This window comes from Schistocerca serialis, chromosome 2, assembly GCF_023864345.2.
Source record: "Schistocerca serialis cubense isolate TAMUIC-IGC-003099 chromosome 2, iqSchSeri2.2, whole genome shotgun sequence".
In the NCBI taxonomy this organism is placed as follows: domain Eukaryota; kingdom Metazoa; phylum Arthropoda; class Insecta; order Orthoptera; family Acrididae; genus Schistocerca; species Schistocerca serialis.
In genome coordinates this window covers 675,596,531-675,617,745 of record NC_064639.1, presented here as the reverse complement: position 1 = coordinate 675,617,745, position 21,215 = coordinate 675,596,531, and positions in this window count along the sequence as shown.

The following is a 21,215-nucleotide window of genomic DNA, read 5'->3' as shown; positions in this document are numbered from 1 at the left end:
AATGGCAAAACGTCATTTTTTCGGATGAATCCGGGTTCTATTTACAAAATCATGATGGTCGCATCCGTGTTTCACGACATCGCGGTGAACGCACACATTGGAAGCGTGTATTCGTCATCGCCATACTGGCATCTCACCCGGCGTGATGGTATGGGGTGCCGTTGGTTACACGTCTCGGTCACCTCTTGTTCGCATTGACGGCACTTTGAACAGTGGACGTTACATTTCAGATGAGTCACGACCCGTGTCTCTACCCTTCATTCGACCCCTGCGAAAGCCTACATTTCAGCAGAATAATGCACGGCCGCATGTTGAAGGTCCTGTACTGGCCTTTCTGGATACAGAAAATGTTCGACTGCTGCCCTGGCCAGCACATTCTCCAGATCTCTCACCAACTGTAATGTCTGATCAATGGTGGCCGAGCAACTGGCTCGTCACAATACGCCAGTCTCTGCTCTTTATGAACTGTGGTATCTTGTTGAAGCTGCACGGACAGCTGTACCTGTACACGCCATCCAAGCTCTGTTTGACTCAATGCCCAGGCGTATCAAGGCCGTCATTACGGCCAGAGGTGGTTGTTCTGGGTACTGATTTCTCAGGATCTATGCATCCAAATTGCGTGAAAATGTAATCACATGTCAGTTCTAATATAATATATTCGTCCAATGAATACCTGTTTATCAGCTGCATTTCTGCTTGGTGTTGCAATTTTAATGGCCAGTAGTGTACATGGATCTAAAATATTTGGACTGGCGAAAAATGAAAGAAGGCGCTCTTAATGTTTCAATTAAAAACAGTAACATATAACGATAAAACGAAAAACAGCAAGAGTACATTTGAAGATATTTAAAACTCGGTTTAAATATTAATTAATAATTAAAAACATTGATCTTAAAGAGAAGCACTTCACACTGTCACTAAAACTGCAAGGACCTGCTCTAGGGCTAGGAGCCTATGATAAGGGGATAAGATTTGGCGAGGAGGCGGTGGCAAAGATGGAGTGGCGGTGGCGGGAAGGGAGGGGGGAGTAAATGAGCTTCGGTGAGCCCAAAATTTAAAGGGGTTAGGGGAAGACGGTGTTGAAGGGGGAAAAGGAGTAGAGAAATATGGTGAGGGGACGGAGAGGGAGCCCTGATGAGTAGTGGGTGGGGTGGACTTATAGTTGGTAGAATGGGTAAATCTCGGGACTTAGTTCATGATATGGGAGGGAGACATGGTTGAAATTTCTTTGGGAGGGTATGTTGAGGTCACGATATACACACAGTTTTTAACTTTAATACTTGTCTTACGTAATACCTTAACTTAATGTTACACCTCTTAATGAGTGGACTAAGACCTATCTAAATTTTTAAATCAGGGAAATAATTACAAGAAATATTGAAAATGAAATGTTTGTTGTCAGTGGAAGCTGTAGGCAACCCGCAGTGAGGGTCGTGAACCAGGAACCTGGTTAGCCGTTTAACTATACAGATGCGTCCAAGAGCTTCAGATCGTCTATGGATGCGTAACTTCGATACTGCCCGATTGGATTTAAATCCGGGGAGTTTAGTGACCAGGAGAGCACGGTAGACTCATCCTGGTGCTCTTAGACCCGCGCACGTACTCTGCGAGATGCGTGACACGGTCCTGTCCTGCTGGTAGATGACATTGTGCGAGGAAAAGCTAACTGCATGTGCGAGTGGACACGCTCCCCGAGGCCATCTGTCCAGTGGAGTATAAGAAATGAATCATCTGAAAAGGCCACCTGTCGCCACGCACTGAACGTCCAGTTGTAGTACTGGCGTGTAAATTCCAGCCTTCGTCGCCGATGGACAGCCGTCAGTATGAGTGCATGACCCAGGCGCCTCTGTGAAGGCCCATATCCTGCAACGTTCGCTAAACGGTCGTTGAGGATACAAGGCTGATAGCCCCTTTATTCATCCGGGTGGTCAGTTGCTCTATGTTGCACGTCTATTCGCACGTACTCATCTCCACAGCCGTCATTCACCCTGCCATCTACGGCCCATGGTGCACCACAGTTGCCTCTGCGCTGGTTTTGGATAGCGCCATTTTGCCATGCACAGTTTAAGCATGGCTTCACGTGAGCAGTTTACAAACTTAGCCGTTTCGAAAATGCTTCCATGCTTCCCCCGACAGCCAATGATCAAGCCCGTTTGGACGTCATTTAAATCGCTCCGTTTCCGCATTACGACAACAGCTGCACTGTTTTCTGCGTCCACCCGACACGTTTTGTACAGCCTCCATTTCTAGCGTAGCCACCTGCCGTCTGTGAGCGGTTAATGAACGTTGACGTCGAACTGACGTAGTGGCTATTAATGTGAGTGGGCAGTGTATTACATTATTCTTGAGAGCCGCCGTCTGACACTGAAAGAGCTTCCTGTGGTACCGTGTTTGCCAACTGTGCAAACATGCTCCACACACATGTTATACATAGCTCAAAAGAATTAGAGGAACAACATATCACAGTAACGCTGGACAGTCACACTGCACATCTTCGGCCCTTGAGCGCCAACCTGTTCACAAAGGAATGGGCCAATGGTGAACGCAGCCGTGAAGCCACACCATGCGGTGACACGTTCAACATAGAGAGGAACTTCATGCACAGTGACTGGAGGTAAAGATCGCAACAGTCGGCAATTCTGTATGTTCACCTCATCCGTCAGAGAAAAATGACCCTCATCGTCCATAGGATGCTCCAGGGCCAGGCCTTGTCAACTTCAATGCTTGCGAGAAAGTGGAGAGCGAAGTCAACACGCCGTTGTGCGTCCTGTGGTGCAAGCTGCTGTGCTATGTGGATCTTGTACGGATACCATTTGAGAATGGTTCGAAGTACCTTCCATACAATGGACCACAGGATGTTCAACTGTCGTGACACAACACGCACACTGCCTGACCATCGGGAATTGCGCGCGGCGTTGTCTGCCATAGCAACAGCGATTTCATCAACCACCTGTCGGTTTCTTCCGAGAGCGACGCCCAGTTCTCCAGTTGATTCGAACTTCTTCATTATGCTCCGCACAGCAGGTGGAGAAACAGGACCCTTCCGTAATCCTTTTCAGCAGGCGATATTCCCGAAGTGCAGCTGCAGCATTACGGTTATTTTATAATAGAGCTTCACGAATATTGCCGTGCTCCTTTTGTCCAAACTCATGCTGACATGTCAACAAGTGCACTGCGATGGAAATCATGCACCCCATACTCCGAAGATTAATGCTATCAAATTGGGTACTCGTATGGTTTCCGTGTTATACCGTGTTAAATAGGGAATGTTTAATTATAACCATCCGGTATTTTGATACAGGCGGTAACTGTGGTCTTATTAAATGGCTTGTGAAGTTCGATTTCAACGTATGCAACAATTAAAGTCATTCGCCATGTATTGGCTCTGCACGCATTACAGTGTCAGGTGATCCCTCGGAAGGCAGTGAGTACCGGTGTCTCGGTGTTTTCTAGTGAGCTACACAGGTGGTAGTTGTCCTTTGTGGACGCTGCATTCAATTAAGCACATGCAATGCGACGTCCTAATGCAATGCAAGTTGTAAGGGTGGTCTGTTGCATCTAGAAAGGATGTTGCTGTAGATGTCAATGTCTCTCCATCTGTCACGCATCGGCTGCGGACACGCTACATGGAGATAGGTCACTAGACAAGATGAGTTGGACAAGGTCGCCGACACGTTGCAGCCGCACATAAAGACCGATATCCGGCCATCTCTGCGCTGCGGCGTCGCACTGATATCGGCAGGGCACTACAAGACGATCTCAGAAGGGCCACTGGAGGCGCTGTGTCCGACCAGACTGTAATGAGCAGATTAAGAGAAAAGACCGTACGTCCCAGATGTCCGTTTCGAGTGTCCTGCTTGACACAACATCTTGCCGGTGGCCTTCTGTTCTGCCGTTTTCATGGGAACTGGAAACTTCGTCACTGCCGAAACCCATCATTCACGGACGAGTTCAGATAAGTCGCAGTAATCTATGCAACGTATATCCCATTCGGCACAGAGGCTACGGTTTCTTAGTAATTTCAACTGTAATTAGCACATCTGCAACGAAATATTAAGGGCTCATGACTGGCTTTGTAGGTAACACAGCTATCTAAATTCATGTATTTTTCTTCCATCGAATCACATAGTCAGCTGTGATCATTAGTATGTTTGTAGGAATCTCAGCTATTTTACGAACACGAGGGAATTGTAATAGCTGGTGTAATTACGATAAAATAAAATTAGTATCATTATACGAGGGCAGTTCAATAAGTAATGCAACACATTTTTTTTCTGAAACGGGGGTTGTTTTATTCAGCATTGAAATACACCAGGTTATTCCCCAATCTTTTAGCTACACAACACTATTTTTCAACGTAACCTCCATTCAATGCTACGGCCTTACGCCACCTTGAAATGAGGGCCTGTATGCCTGCACGGTACCATTCCACCGGTCGATGTCGGAGCCAACGTCGTACTGCATCAATAACTTCTTCATCATCCGCGTAGTGCCTCCCACGGATTGCGTCCTTCATTGGGCCAAACATATGGAAATCCGACGGTGCGAGATCGGGGCTGTAGGGTGCATGAGGAAGAACAGTCCACTGAAGTTTTGTGAGCTCCTCTCGGGTGCGAAGACTTGTGTGAGGTCTTGCGTTGTCATGAAGAAGGAGAAGTTCGTTCAGATTTTTGTGCCTACGAACACGCTGAAGTCGTTTCTTCAATTTCTGAAGAGTAGCACAATACACTTCAGAGTTGATCGTTTGACAGTGGGGAAGGACATCGAACAGAATAACCCCTTCAGCGTCCCAGAAGACTGTAACCATGACTTTACCGGCTGAGGGTATGGCTTTAAACTTTTTCTTGGTAGGGGAGTGGGTGTGGCGCCACTCCATTGATTGCCGTTTTGTTTCAGGGTCGAAGTGATGAACCCATGTTTCATCGCCTGTAGCAATCTTTGACAAGAAATTGTCACCCTAAGCCACATGACGAGCAAGCAATTCCGCTCCTTTGCTCTTTATGGTGTTCGGTTAGACAACGAGGGACCCAGCGGGAACAAACCTTTGAGTATCCCAACTGGTGAACAATTGTGACAGCACTACCAACAGAGATGTCAAGTTGAGCACTGAGTTGTTTGATGGTGATCCGTCGATCATCTCGAACGAGTGTGTTCGCACGCTCCGCCATTGCAGGAGTCACAGCTGTGCACGGCCGGCCCGCACGCGGGAGATCAGACAGTCTTGCTTGACCTTGTGGCGATGATGACACACGCTTTGCCCAACGACTCACCGCGCTTTTGTCCACTGCCAGATCACCGTAGACATTCTGCAAGCGCCTATGAATATCTGAGATGCCCTGGTTTTCCGCCAAAAGAAACTCGATCACTGCCCGTTGTTTGCAACGCACATCCGTTACAGACGCCATTGTAACAGCTCCGTACAGCGCTGCCACCTGTCGGAAGTCAATGAAACTATACGAGACGTAGCGGGAATGTTTGAAAATATTCCACAAGAAATTTCCGGTTTTTTCAACCAAAATTGGCCGAGAAAAAAAAATGTGTTGCATTACTTATTGAACTGCCCTCGTACGAATAGACGTGTCTTTATTGTAAACTGGTGCACAAAATTTAAGGACGAAAGTAAATTTCGTATCATGTATCTGAGCCGTGTGCGGCTTGTGTTCATGCCATTTATTGTTTGTCATCTTCTCTTACGGTACTGCCGCCTCGTTTACTTATTCCATTTACTGGTGTCACTAAGTTCCTTCCTTACCTGCCGTGAGTGGCAGCAGCAGCGCTTATCGATAAGTGCACTGTCGTACCATCTCTGGAGCTTCCGATAGTATTTCTGGGTAGTCGTGTGTCTGGACTTGAGTGGGGACGCAGTAGCAGTGAAGTCGGGGACGGAGCGCCGGTGAGGCGCAGACAGCCAGTGCTCGCCGGCAGCTGGCGACACACACGAACTGTCCGACGGAGGGAGACTGGAGCGGGAACGACCGTTGGTTGGTCGTTCTGTCGGTCGTCTCATCGGCCGACGTTTATTTGGTCCTAGGCAGTCAGTCGGTTGGGGCAGAGCAGCGAGGAAGTCTCTGTGGCGTGTGGTCAGGCCGGAGCCGCTGGCAGCGTGCGCGCGCGGTTGGAGTTGTGAGGCACTTCTTGCGAGGGTTACGAAGTTCGTCGCCCACCGATCCTGGACCCTAAAGATGAGTGATCACTTAACCTACTATCAAGCCTCAACTGCTATCACATCTCTTCGTTTGATCCTGGTTGTCGCTTTGTAGGAGGTTAACGCAAGCAACAACGTGTGTTCTTTGAAGTTGAAAGGGTACAGTACCGCCCGACATTGAAAATAGGTACAACATACTTCATTATTTTTGTCAGAACAACACTTTTTTTTTTTGTAAAATAACTCAATTTCAATTAATACAACGAAGCCGGATACCAGTGTGGGAAAGAATGACAATTTATTTATTTAATTGATCACATGTGCACTCCCACAAAGTAAATCCCTACATCCAGTTTGGTGAGATCTGTGAAATGAATGAACGTATGGTCGTCTGCTAACTGCAGATAGTGAATGTGAATATATGATCATCTTTGAGTCGATCCTTTGGCCACCTTTGGTGGGACCAAAGAGATGAAATTTACCTGAGCTTTGGGCGCCTGAAATGTGGCTGACCAATACGGTAGAATGGTCTTCCCCCACCTCGACAGAGGTGCGAGATGACCTAGAGAACGGCCATGTTTCAGCACTCTGCCGCTGGATCTTGTGCTGTTAAGACCTGTTTTAGTTGTGCTCCGTAATGACGAAAGAGTGGAGACATGGTATGCATGTGGAATATTTAAGAGTAGTTTGAAATAATAATTTCTCTATTTCAGGAACTTTTGTGGGGAGAATTAAATGTCAGGCAGGTAATATTAATGGGATTGTAGTAATCTTTGGAAGTGACCAACGGTCACTATGAAACCACGTGTAGCAATAAGTTGAAATACTTCCGTGTGATTAAGTTAAGCTGAATTACTAGCGTGTGTACAATAAGTTGAAATGTTTAAGAAATAGTGTGTGTACAATAACTTGAAATATCTAAGAAGTGGCGTGTGCAGGACTTGAAATTAGAGACGAGTACTTCCACGTGAGACAAAAGATAAAGAGAAGTACTCGTCCATGGTATCAGTTGAGGACTCGGTGTGTGGTGCATACGTTCTTAATATTACTTTGCGTGATATGATTCCGTGTGACGCTAGATTCAAACTCTGAGAGAGAAGCAAGGTGAGTCGGCCGTCTATCCAGCAACGCCACTTGGCTTGCATTGCACAGGAAGACGTGCATATATCTCCAGAGTTCATAGTAGGAAAGTAGAATTACGAAGTGGGGCAGTGTCGTGTGAAACTGGGATAAATATTAATTGAAGTGGGAAAGCTGAAAGTGATAGTGTTGTGACTATTTAGTGTTTTGTATTTCATATTGTGGTGTGATGTATGTCATGTAATTTGGGTATGTGTGGTTTGCATGGGAGAGTAGCAAGGTAGTTTCAAAAGATTAGTCGGTTATGCTTTTTCCTTCTGTACTGCTCGGTCTGGAGGATAGTTTCGTGATGATGATTGTGAGAGTCGAAGTGTGAGAAATAATAAAAGATCCATCATCCTATCCAGAAAGTGCACTGTAGCGTTAAATAATTACGAGATCATAATATAGAGGTTCACCAATGTAAAGCCATGCCCACTGGGCGGAATTTCTCATGTGTTATTGTTGTAGGTTATAGAATTTGTGAGTTTAAGTTAGAGAATTTATCGGAATAAATAAGATAGTGAAAAGAAAAAGATTGGTGGACTTTTCCTTCGAATTGTATGTTGTCATAATGGCCCGAATTTATAATGTGTGCGCCATTCATATTCAGTGCGGTGGCCACGTGTTGACAAAAGCCGTTAAATAAAAATAGAAAGAAAATGTGGTATTGCCAGTGCGTAGTGTACAGTCAGAGTTCTGTAAATTACTGATAGTCAGATGCGTGTGCCCGTTGCGTATTAATCATATAGGAGGATAACTTGTAACTTAATTGTGAGTACGAGAGTTCATGTTACTCGATAAATAAGAATGAATCCACTCGCTTGGCAGACCACTCATCTTGCAGGCCTGACTGCTTGATGCCACAGTATGAGCAAGGCATGTGGGTGCCTCTCAAAGTCAGCTAGAATTGCAGCTGTCTTCCTGTGAGGTGTTTAACTTAATTTAATTCATTCCTTCATTAATGAAGTGTACCAGCGGCATCTTCTGCCTTGTGGCCGTTGATGTTCCGGTGACCTGCCCTGGGCGTTGACGTAGTTTTCGGCAATGTATTTTCCTCGTCATGCTGATGTTGTCCAGCACGGCGTGTAGTTCGACAGCTGAGGTGTTGTTGGTAGTTTTGGGCGTTTATTCTGACTTGGATGGATTGGGCACCAGTATCCAGAATGTTGTGCTATTGATATCTTGTTGTCGTTTTGCTGGTCGGGTGGAGCAGAACTGATCTTGTTGGTTGGTTCGTCGGCTGGCTTTTGGTTGGGTTGCCTTCCGATTAAGAGGTTGTCGGTCTGGCTGCCTGTCTCACCTAAATGTGCGTTACTGTTACTTCCCAGGCCGACCCTTGGAACCTTCTGAGCGCCACTCCCTGTGTTTTACATAGTGATTTCCTTTTAGTATTAAGTACTCTGTGTGACCTTCAGCCGAGTTTTAGCTTATTAAAGTTGTAAGCTTTTTCTCTTTAGGCCTTAAGCCGTGAAATTGTCTTCTCCATGGTGAGTGGCCTTCAGCCAAGTTTTAAACTCTCTTAAACTGAAAATTCAAAATACTGCTCTTGCCATTAAGCCATAACATTGTTATTTTTTTTGGGTATGAGGCCTTCAGCCGAGTTTGCATGAAATGTTTTAAGCTAAGGTCCTCAGCCTTTTCAAATTGAAAGCTCTTCTTCCTAGGCCTTAAGCCGTGCAATTGTTTTTGACATGGTGTGTGGCTTTCAGCTAGTTTTAATCTCTCTTAAATTAAAATTTCAAAACTTTGTCTTGCCCTTAGGTCATAAGATTGGTATTCTTTAGTATGTGGCCTTCAGCCGCGTTCTAATCTCTCTTAAACTAAAAATTTAAAATCTTGGTCCTGCGTTAAGTCAAAGCATTGTTATAGTATGAGGCCACCAGCCGAGTTTGCATGAAATGTTTTAAGCTAAGGCCCTCAGCCTGTTAAATTGAAAGCCCTTCTTCCTAGGCTTTAAGCCGTTAAATTGTTTGGTGGATATGCGGCCTTTAGCCGGGTTTCAGCCTATTTAGAATTAACGTTGGAAACCTTTGTATTGGCCTTAGGCCATAACACTGTTCTTGCTTAATATGTGGCCTTCAGCCTATTTTTATTGAAGTAAAAAAAAATTTTTTTTGAAAGAAGTGAAACTTCCAGAAGAGCTCCTGTACCTCAATTCCTTGTTTAGGCCTTGGGCCCTGGATTTTCGTATGTGGCTTTCAGCCAATTTAAATCAAATCAAAGGAGCTCTTTCGATAATTCCTTGAGAGTTTTTAATTCTTGGTTAGATTATTGTGTGTTTTAACTAATAAAATTTATATGTTGAGTGTGGCTGACAGCAACTTATTTTGGCGCTTTTACATAAATATAACCTCACCCGCTCTGTCCTGCTAGCCCAGGGATTTCAGTATCACTGCAGATGGCATAGCTCGATAAAACTCGGCCATACACAGAAAGAAGTGCTACCTTTCAGTACAGAAGGTATCTGAATGAAATACAGAGTGGAAGAACAGAAATGATCCTTTTATTCAAAGACAATAATTAGACTGACAATAATTATACTGAAGACCCATGATTTACGATGAGCGCTTGTACATTATAAAAGTCAGGACATGATTCTTAATACGCTGTGTGACCACCACAGCGGGCTAGGCATGTTCAGCAAGATGCTCCCATGCTGGGTACAAGACTGGTCAGGAGATGTTGGGCGTTCCATTCCTCCACCAGTGGGCCTGACAAATGCTGGACAGTCGTTCAGGCATGCGGATGTGGTGCTGTACGTCTCCCTAGGGCAGCCCACAAGCGCTCGATGGGATTAAGTGAGAAGAACGGGCAAACCAATTCATTCGCCGAATATCTTTTCGTTTCAAGAGCTGCGCAGTCCGATGCTGTCGCGCGTTGTCACGCATAAAAAAAGAAGTCGTGGCCGAGTGTACCCTTGAAACGAAGCATGTTGGGAAGGAGTGCAGCGTCACAATAATGTTGACCGATGAGTGTACCGTGTTTAAAGATCTGGAGGTCAGTTTGCCCACGCAGCATCATGCCCTCCCACGCCATAACACCTGCACCACCAAACAGAACAAGTTCAACAATATTATGGGTGCTTACGTTTCCCAACCTCTCGCCACCTGAGAATACGTCCAGCATTGTCGAACATCATGCTTTTGGTGGTCCAGGTGTTATAGTGTGTGTGCGTGGGGGGGGATATTGTTGCATGTGTGCTGACCTCTAAATCTTTGAACACGGTTCAATCATTAGTCAACGCTATAGTGACACTGTACTCCTTCCCCAAGTGTGTCTTTTCAGGGGTGCATTCGGCGCTGACTTGACTTTTACGAGTGGCAACGCGTGACAGCATCAGCTCTTGGGATGAGAGGACATTCGGCGAATGAACTGGCTTGCCCGTTCTCCCAACTTAAATCCCACGGGGCATGTATGAGATGCGTTGGGGAGAAACATTGCAGCACGTGCCGCCCATCAGTTGTCAACCGCGCTGGTGGAGGAGTGGAACGCCCTACCACAAGATCGCCTTACCAACTTGTGCGCAGCGTTGGAACACCTCGCAGAGCACGGATTACCCTCCGTTGTTATCACACAGCGTATTCGCAATCATGTCCCGCCTTTTGTAATGTACAGGAGCGCTTTTTAATTCGCCGTAACTTCACTGTAATTATAGTCTTTGAGTAAAAGTCTAATTTTTCTTCTTCTCATTGCGTGTTTCATGCATTTACCTTCTATACTGCACTGTAGCTATTCTTTCTATGCCGGCCGGAGTGGTCGAGCGGTTCTAGGCGCTACAGTCTGGAACCGCGTGACCGCTACGGTCGCAGGTTCGAATCCTGCCTCGCGCATGGATGTGTGTGATGTCCTTAGGTTAGTTAGGTTTAAGTAGTTCTAAGTTCTACGGGACTGATGACCTCAGCAGTTGAGTCCCATAGTGCTCAGATCCATTTTGATTCTTTCTATGTGTGGTCAAAGATTCATCGGGCTGTGTTACTTAGCAGTGTAATATGACGCGAAAGCTATTTTCGTCCTTTAGTTTTTCGCACCAGTGTAATTAGTCTCGATAATTGTATTTAAATTAAACGTTACCAAATAAAATATGTTGTGCATCTCCCACCTGTATTTAGCAGTGGCTACCTGAAGCAAAAGCAGTTTTTAGTGAACAGGCGGTTTGAGCACTCCGACAGCGCCATAATTATGATATTACCGCTCAACGCGTTTCAAATACCAATTTTTAGGGTGATGTAATTTTCTTTTGTACCTCGCAGATTCATTCTTTGAACCATTAGAGCAGTGCAAGACAAGAGACTGAGCGAAATATGGCCAATGAACAACACAGGTAACACGAATATACTACGCTGAAATGCCTGAGATACTGGTACATCTGTCTGATATCATATAGGGCCCAGCGAGCAAGCAGAGGCGCCGCAACACGACGTGGTATGGATCGACTAATGTCTGAAGTAGTCTGGACGGAAATGACACCATGGATCCTGCAGGGATGTCCATAAATACGTAAGAGTACGAGGGGGTGGAGGTCTCTTCTGAACAGCACGTTGCAAGTTGCAACGCATCCCAGATATGCTCAATAATGTTCATGTCTGGGGAGATTGATGGCCAGCGGAAGTATTCAAACTCAGAAGAGTGTTGCTAGAGCCACTCTGTGGCAATTCTGGACGTGTGGGGTGTCGCATTGTCATGTTGGAATTGTCCAAGTCCGTCGGTATGCACAATGAACATGAATGGATACAGGTGAACAGACAGAATGCTTACGTACCTGTCACCTGTCAGAGTCGTATCTAGACGTATCAGGGGTCTCATATCACTCCAACTGCACACGCCACACACCATTAGAGAGGCCCCACGAGCTTGAACAGTCCCCTGCTGACATACAGGGTACATGGATTCATGAGGTTGTCTCCATACCCGTACACGTCCATTCGCTCGATACAATTTGAAACGAGACTCGTCCCACCAGGCAACATGTTTCCATTCATTAATAGACCAATGTCGGTGTTGACGGTCCCAGCCGAGGCGTAAAGCTTTGTGCCGTACACTCATCAACGATACAAGAGTGGCTGTTCGGCTCCGAAAGCCCATATCGATGATGTTCCGCTGAATGGTTCGCACGCTGACACTTGTTGATGGTCCAGCATTGTAATCTCCAGCAATTTGCGGAAGGGTTGCACTTCTATCACGTTGAGCGTGAAACGTCCCCTTTGAACAATTCTACAAGACTGTGCTTAACCTGACACACAATATTTTGTTAGCGCAACGCAATCTGACTTTCAAAAATCTCTACAAAAGAATGGCCCTGACTAACATTAAACTATACCTTTCACAAATCACTAAATCACTTACCTCACAATAATCATCGTTTCTCCCACTACTGCAATACAGCAAGCGCCACTACTGCCAGCTAAATAAAAGATTCAAACTATGGAAGGCACTAACTACTGATAGGGATAGTTAGCAAATGAAAGATATTAATAGAGAACAAACAATGTATTTACCTTGATATCATCATGTATAAATATACCAGTTCATGACAAATTACAAATCTCCGCCATCTCTCTCCCCACATCCAGCACTGCTGGCGGCTCACCTCCAACTGCGCAACGCTACGCGCTGTTAACATCCAGCTGCCCCTCTACAATGGCAGACAACAATGCAAACTAGCCACAGACTGCACACAGCACAGCCAGTGATTTTCATATTGAGCGCTACGTAACTTTGCCAATAAGAAAACATAAACAGCCTACTTACATAGAGAAAACATAAACAGCCTACTTACATAGAGAAAACATAAACAGCCTACTTACATAGAGAAAACATAAACAGCCTACTTACATAGAGAAAACATAAACAGCCTACTTACATAGCCCCCATGCTCCCCACAAAAAATTTTACAAATTTTTTTTTGGGCAGTGGCCAATAATGATTTGATAAAATTTTTCATAATTACAATAACAAAGAAATCAAATGCACACACTTATTGATACAATGTTGGTCAGAAGCTAAAATTTTCTCACAGTCCATAAAGATAGTCCAGATCATCCATCATAATAGTAATTACAGGTTTTTTTTCACAAAGTCTCATTAGTAAAAGAAATTGCACACAGAAGTAGTGGATTTCCATGCAGTCTTGAAGAAGTAGTGTTGTCCTTCCAACGGAAAGACAGTGCTGACTCGACATGCAGACAGGTAATGGGCCACAATGGAGCAAACCCACAGCAGAGTCAGTCGAAATTTTGAAGAGTATTGGTAGGTAGGTCATCACAGAGCAGACCCACTGTAGTCCTGGTAGAGATTACGGTATTGGTGGGCCACCAGAGGTGCAGACCCACTGCAGTCCTTGTAGAAATAATGGCATGGTGGGTCATCATAGATGCAGACCCACTGTAGTCCTTATAGAGATAATGGCATGGTGGGTCATCAAAGATGCAGACCCACTGTAGTCCTTGTAGAGATAGCCAGCAGCCATCTGTTGTGACTGTGCAGGTGCACAATCACCATCGAAGAGTCTTGCGGATAATATAGCAAGTCCATAACCACCACTTGTGCACTCACAAAGTTTTTGGAATTGTCCTTAGAACTAGCAATGCTGTTATCCAGTCCCTTGCTGAATTATTAACACACGTGCAAACACTAACAGTCCCAACTTCTCACATATTGTCCATATACTATGACCAACAGAAACGTGTGCAGTGAAATGTAACTAACAAGTTAATAATATCATGAACTGGTGACAATTACAATTTTATAACATAAGAATACAATAAAGGTACAAAATACATCATTAAAAACATAACAATATAGATAACATTTGTAGTACAGGCTTTACAAAAGAATAGAAATAGACATATACGTCAGTGTTACAGGAATTATGACATGAGTACATACATAGAAGATCAGAATAACTTGCGAAACATCAACTTCACACATAAGCATTTAAACAGAATGAATAATGTCTAACATCTTTACAAAGTAAATAACATATTATTAATGCCAATTATATTTGAGGATAATAGTATTCCTCATCATAGTGAATGTAGCTTAATATTAAAAGAAAAAAAAATTCTATGAAACTACACAGAGACAGGAAGAAAACAAATACACAAGGGTACACAAACATATAGTGGGATAACACCAATAGGAAAGGACAGGGTTCGTTTTCAGTGTAACATTTGGTACTGCAGTCCAACCCAAAACTTCATATATCTTTCCTCTTATTCCATCCTTTGTTTCCACCAAAAAAAATTCTAACTAAGCATGCTTTCTGTGTTTATATGTTCACACGTTTCTTACCTCATTTTTATTTTCCATTATCTTACCTCATCATTTATTTCCAAGAAAATCCTACCTAAACCTGTTTTCTCAATGCATTTCTTCCAATTCATCGCAACTCATTCTCTTAGAGGCTACCACCTCTTAAGCTAACTTAAATCTACTGAGCTCAGATGCTAAACTAAGGGACGAGGCAATGCAGCAGCACAAAACAATTAACACAAGCAGCAATGACAAAAAATACAGATTGGCAAAGCTAGCAGCAGCAATTGTAATAACATATCAAAACATGACATAGCTCAAGCAGAAAAAAATATTACACTAAAAATGGCCATGTCTAATACCTATGTCACATCTTAACACTAGAGTGATGCATCACAATTTATTCTACAAAAGAAATTACCAAGTACTTGAAAAGAAAATTATGTGTTACTGTTACTAGTTCCTTCTTATTGTTCTTTCCTTTCCAAGTGCTCCTCTTTTAAAGAATGTGGATCATAAAATAATTATTTAATAGATCTGTTGACAGAAAGTGTTCACATTAGTAAATGCATTTCATTTTATAAAAGCAATGCTGCAACACAGCTGGAAACCAGATATCAAACGAAATAAGCAACTACGAAAAGCAAAGTATAAAAATATCATTCAGTAGTCATGTGACATTTCATAAGTTAGTAGAAACTCTCTCAACTCTCGTAGAAAGACGCTTGTCATAGTCAGGTGTGCAGATGTAAAAATATTTCTCGTCATTTCATTAGGCATTTCAGTAAATATCAGAAAGTACGATATGTTTCCAAGTAATCAGCGTGTCGGATTTGCGATGCTTTCTCTAAAGGAATGACAATGGGCAGGATAATGGCCTCCCTTTTTTTTTCCTGTGCTCTGAAAGGCACGCGCTAATGGCTTTTTCTCCAGGCGTCTGACACAGCTGGGTGCCCGCGACGCATTACGTCACGGTCACTTACCTTTCTTACCGACATATTTACGACAGCAGTTTCCGCTACAGTGACAGTCTCATATAAACATTTCACAGGTCGAAAATTTGCGTAACAAATGTGTAGAAACCAAATCTTGTAAATATAACAGCGTCCAAAAAAAAAAATTCGTCAGCATTGTGATACAGTCACACATTTACACACACATTTCATAACTCTTAAAGTACGAATCTTGGTTTCCAACAACCTTTTTCACAAACCAGAGTCCCTAAACACTACTCATTATTCCTTACCATATTCGTCGACACTTCTTCAATATTTCATCATAACAGCTACGTGGCTTAATCAAATAACTCATATAGCATCAGCCTATTAATCATAAACATACCTCAGCAGCATAATACACATCGTCGTCGTAAAAATAACATCATAACACCTCAGTCAAATCTCAAAAACGTCGTAGCTTTCTGCAATAATTTCAAAACCTAAAAAAATTCTCTGCTCATGTCAAAAGTGTCAGCTGCCTCAAACGTACTTTAAAAATCATGAATCCATACCAAATACATCATTCAAAGCTCTCATAGTATCACAATGGTTCCGAAAAAATATGAGCATTTCACAAAGTACAGACAAAATACAATTTCATAAGTGTGAAGTTATCCAACTGTGTAATTGCGTAAACATCTGTCACTGATGTAATAAAATAAATGTTTCTCTCTCTCAGTTAAATGATCAGATAGCTGTGTAATTTGTGTGTTAGAGAAATATGGCACCGATGTGTAAAGTTGTATAAGCAAATACCATATTAGCTAGGGTTCCTTGTGGTTGCCACACACATGGTACACAAAGTAAGCGTGTACCCCCCTGAGGATTAATGTAATTATACCCTCAGGTGTTACAGGTTACAGCAATGGAATGAAATGTATCACGGAAAACTTTCTTTGTAATTCAAAAATCTTTAAAAATAAATGTTTTAAGTACAAAATTAATCACTGAAATGCGTGTCCTGTAGAGCTAAATGTGCATCTTGTTGTAAGATAATCTCTGTGGAAGTGTCGTAGTTATTTTCCTCCGAAAGCTAAGTTCTGCAGAAGCCAATGTACTTACCTCATGATAAACAAAAGTGAAATGCTTTGCGTAGAGATATCTTAGTTATTACGCTTATTGTTGTGATGATGAAAGTACTGTGCTGTAACGTATTGTTGTGCTATGGAAACGGCTGTCTCCTTGTAGCTATACCACAAAAGTTACTAATAAAACATGTTTTGATTTTCAGAAGAATTCAGAAAAACTGTGCAGATATAAAACAGATACACCGCAAAAGCAACATTGTAAATTGTCACTCATTAGTAGCGTCGTGATAAAACCGTGTAGTTGTCACTTAAACTAACCTCTGTGTCATCTGGTATCTCTCAGAAAGCACTTTAAATTCAGAATGTATTTTCAAATAAACCAAAATGTTGCATTAAAATATCATTAGCAGTACCAGATATAATGTTATTTTTCTCGGACCCAGCCGGCGCACGTGTATGCCTGCGGTGCGAGTCATTGTCTGTCTCTTTGTTGCCGCGCGTCGTTACTGGGATTTGGTGGCCTAACTTCCACAAATTCGCCTTGCCGAGAGGGCCCAGCTCTGTTTGAATCCCGCCAGTTCTGATGCAATTGACGTCTGTCGTTATGATCATATCGTCTGTCGTCATTTCGGTAGAATCCGTAGTTTCTTCCTTGTCGGTCACGTGGTGGAGAATTTCTCCCTGAATCGTAACTCCGCGCTGAACTGTTGCGTCTGAAGTTATTCTGTCTCCCATGGTAATAATTGTTTTGGTTCCCATATTGTCTGTTTCTGTGGTTATCTCTGTCATATTCATTACTACGGAAATGCGATCTTTCTCTGTAACTATTATTACTCTGCCAGTGGTTGTCATATGGGTGGTGTCTGTTTTGGTCACGATTTGCGTTGTAAGAATAGCCTTGTCGTGTCCAGTTATTGTTTCTGTCGTCACGGAATTGTGACGTAGGTGACCTGTAGTGATTGTTTTCCTGTTTTCGCATCCGGCGACTGTCAGTGTCAATTTCTAATTCTTGTAAGAGTCCCTGAAATGCTTCAATGTCGTCTTTGCAACGTCCTGCCAAAATAATATGTCGTAAATGTTCAGGCAGTTTGATTAAGCAAATGCGGATGAGTTCTGAGGGGCTGTATGGGTTTGAAAGATACTGATTCTTATGCAACATGTCTTCAAAATATTTCACAAGACTGGAGAATTAAGACTGTTCAAAGTGTTTCATCATCATGATGCTATGTTTTACACGGTCTTGTGTGGCTTGAGACCAATATGCTGAGAGGAAGGCATGGTAAAATTCTCCCTCACTGTGGCAATCGTGAATGACCGATCGCGTTCTTACAGCTGGTTCATTCTCTAAGTAGCCACACATAAATTCTAATCTGTGTTCCAACGACCAGTTGGGAGGAAAACAATGAGAGAATTGATGGAGCCATGCTTGTGGATGAATGTCGTTGCCAGAATTCTTAAATGTTTTGAATTTACGCGTAGTAATGAACAGCTTATAGTCAAAATCGTCATGTCGGCGAGTCACATATCGGTCATTGTTAGGTCGTGTCGGCCGTTCCATCTCAAAATTCGGTGCACATTGCCAATTTCTTTCATAACTTCCGAAATGCCCTGTGTTATTATTTTGCTTTTCCGTATTGCTTTTCCGTATTTCTAAGTCCCTCTTCCCGTGTTGGAGCGCGAGTGCCCTCTGAAATACGTAATTCTTGTATTACCTGTGTCAGCTGATCTTGTACTTCCCGGATTTCTCTTTGGTGTTGCGTATTAATTTGATTCTGATTTTGTTTGAATTTCCTAATTTGTTCATACTCTTCTGTGTCAGTGAAGGCTACAGGTGTTGTGTCATTCAGATCATCATCTACCTATGTAGATAAGTTAGTGAACTGATCTGAAAGTTCGGCTACTTTATCCGATAGTGTACTTATTTCCTCAGTGTGTTTTTCTGAACCAAGTTTCAGAGTATCTACTGTGTCCTTTAAGTTTTCCTGAGTTTTTGCAAGTTGCGTAACCGAATCGGTAGATGCAACTGAGTCAAATTTAGCTTGCAAGGTCTCATGATTTTCATGAACAATAGTTTGCAGTTCTTTTATGGCTGCTTCGTGATTCCGTAATGCATTTTCATGCCGCGAAAAAATAGGTTGAAAATGCTCACAAATTTGAGTTTTTACGTCATTACAGACTTTTTGACATTTAGATTCAATGTTATGTAACTCAGTAGTTAAATCTTCACGTGTTTGTTCAAGAGTTTGTTCCAATGAGTCTAACTTTTTAAGATTTTGTTCCACTGTGTCTAACTTTTGCTGTGTTTGTCTCTGATTTTGTTCCATTGTGTCTAACTTTTGAAGATTTTGTTCCATTGTGTCTAACTTTTGAAGATTTTGTCCCATTTGTTTCTGATTTTGTTCAAGCGTTGTGTCTAACTTTTGTAGCTTTTGTCCCATTTGTTGCATTAACTGTAATAACAATGCACTGCTGTCTGAAACATGTTCCTCAGTGCTTTTCGGCAGTGAATTTGCACCGGCAACATTCACATTTTGACAAGCGGAAAATGTGTCTTGACTCATTTGAGAAAACGGTGAGGATGCAAAACCTGAATCTACAGTATTTGCAAAATTGTGTCCTGTCATTTCGGATTCCTGAGGCGAGCTGTTGCCGACCGATCGATCGATAATGCTTCCCTCTTCACTAATTGTTTCACTGTCCGTGCCATTGTTTGCCGCCCGCTCCATTTCCCTATGCACGATTACCAAATTACTACTTTGAACATCAGTTAATTCATTACTCGGTGGCGCTAACACACTGCTTTCATTTTCACTGTCATTTCTCAGTTTACGTTGGAGCCTAGTATTACGTTTTTCACACGCCATTATTGTCACAGTATTTCACACGACAACACAGAAAAACACAATTTGAAGATCAAAAATAAGAGAACACATTAACATAGCACTGAAAATAATATCTAGTTAATTGCAAGCGCAGCTGCGAAATACTTGGTGCAAATCTACATACATGCCACAACTGTTTTACTATACAACAATGAAAGACTGCAACTACAAAGGAAATTCTCTCTATAATTACGCGCTAGCAATAAACAAAATCTACACTAATTACACAAACTACAAGAAAAATCAGAAGATTCCAGTGAGGTATCCTCGGCTAAGGGTCGACATATGAAACGTCCCCTTTGAACAATTCTACAAGACTGTGCTTAACCTGACACACAATATTTTGTTAGCGCAACGCAATCTGACTTTCAAAAATCTCTACAAAAGAATGGCCCTGACTAACATTAAACTATACCTTTCACAAATCACTAAATCACTTACCTCACAATAATTTTCGTTTCTCCCACTACTGCAATACAGCAAGCGCCACTACTGCCAGCTAAATAAAAGATTCAAACTATGGAAGGCACTAACTACTGATAGGGATAGTTAGCAAATGAAAGATATTAATAGAGAACAAACAATGTATTTACCTTGATATCATCATGTATAAATATACCAGTTCATGACAAATTACAAATCTCCGCCATCTCTCTCCCCACATCCAGCACTGCTGGCGGCTCACCTCCAACTGCGCAACGCTACGCGCTGTTAACATCCAGCTGCCCCTCTACAATGGCAGACAACAATGCAAACTAGCCACAGACTGCACACAGCACAGCCAGTGATTTTCATATTGAGCGCTACGTAACTTTGCCAATAAGAAAACATAAACAGCCTACTTACATAGAGAAAACATAAACAGCCTACTTACATAGAGAAAACATAAACAGCCTACTTACATAGAGAAAACATAAACAGCCTACTTACATAGAGAAAACATAAACAGCCTACTTACAAGCGATTCTCTTCAGTCGTCGTTGGTCCCGTTCTTGCAGGATCTTTCTCCAGCCGCAGCGATTTCGGAGTTTTTGATGTTTTGCCGGATTCCTGATATTCACGGTACACTCGTGAAATGGTCGTACGGTAAAATCCCCACTTCATCGCTACCTCGGAGATGCCGTGTCCCATCGCTCGTTCGCCGACTATAACACCACGTTCAAACTCACTTAAATCTTGATAACCTGCCATTTTAGCAGCAGTAACCGATCTAACAACTGCGCCAGACACTTGTCTTATGTAGGCGTTGTCGACCGCAGCGCTGTATTAACGAGCTACACTGTCTATCTAGCCCATTGCCTGCTCGTCTCTGCTGTTATTTGAATGTTGATGTACAAACGAACATTTTTTGTCCAGTTGGCGTTTGAATTGAACTGGTAAACATAATCGATAGAATTCTGAACTTTTACTGAGAGATGATAGCAGTACCGGACCGAGAGACAACGTGTCTTCTTAAGTTTTCACAAGGAGCTCTCTGCCATATGAGGTTTCCTATCACTTTCATCGGGCAGCTGTAAACTTCAGCATGAAAGCATTGGCAGACAGCAGAATCACACACTTATCCAAGTCCCCAAATGGCAATGGAAATATCTCAGACTTTCTACATGATGTTCCCATGCAACATCGATTGTCGCGTCTAGTTAATCTGCTGTGAAGCGTAATACATGTTCAAATTTTAGTATTGTAAAGTAGCATAACATGTTATAGGCAAAATGACGACACAATTGGTTACCGAAACAGAAAAACGAATACTCTTTCAGAAACATGAAACAACTGTGTACGATAGTGT